The sequence below is a fragment of the Acyrthosiphon pisum genome, unplaced genomic scaffold (assembly GCF_005508785.2).
Source record: "Acyrthosiphon pisum isolate AL4f unplaced genomic scaffold, pea_aphid_22Mar2018_4r6ur Scaffold_1541;HRSCAF=2031, whole genome shotgun sequence".
Taxonomy (NCBI): Eukaryota; Metazoa; Arthropoda; class Insecta; order Hemiptera; family Aphididae; genus Acyrthosiphon; species Acyrthosiphon pisum.
In genome coordinates this window covers 1-636 of record NW_021764233.1, presented here as the reverse complement: position 1 = coordinate 636, position 636 = coordinate 1, and the positions used below count along the sequence as shown (strand labels likewise).

General features: G+C 67.6%; 1 non-coding gene across 1 annotated transcript; it reads left to right on the top strand.

Annotated features, from left to right (window-relative positions):
* The first annotated feature begins 165 nt into the window (after positions 1-165).
* On the top strand, positions 166-323 carry LOC115034603. The gene has a single exon (XR_003839942.1). It is a non-coding gene; the product is annotated as a 5.8S ribosomal RNA (ribosomal RNA).
* Positions 324-636: the final 313 nt, after the last annotated feature.

Genomic DNA, 636 nt, shown 5'->3' with positions numbered 1-636 from the left:
GCGTGCGCTCGCCGACTCGCTCGACGACCGCCCGCGCGCCGCGACCCCCGACCGAGCGTCGACCGAATGATGGTTAACACATCGAAAGACCGTACGTGCCCAGTCGTGCGTCCGCGCACGGCGCGTAGCTGTAGAAGTATCGTCGAACAAAACAAAAAAACAACCGACACCGAGCGGCGGATCACTTGGCTCGTGGATCGATGAAGACCGCAGCTATCTGCGCGTCGTCGTGTAATCCGCAGGTTATACGAACATCGACCAGTCGAACGCACATTGCGGCCTCGGTGACCCGCGGGTCCCGGGCCACGCCTGTATGAGGGTCGTATACCGGATACTCGGCCAGACCGATGCGCCGCCGGCAGGCGTCCGACGGCACGCCCGTCGGCCGCTCCGGTGGTGCGAGATTGGCGGTTCGACCGGGGAGAGCCGCTCGCGCGGCCGCCTCCGGTCGTCCGCCCAAGTTGTGACGGCAAACAGTCACGGGTTCTCGCGTCGTCAAACGGCACGTCCCCGTCCGCCCGCCGCGCGAGAGCGCGGCCGGGCCGGCTGAGAGTCCACGAGACCTCTCCGGCTTCCGAGAAGCGGACGCGGGCGGTCACCGTACGGGCGGAGCGCGGACCGCAGGCTGCCGTGTAA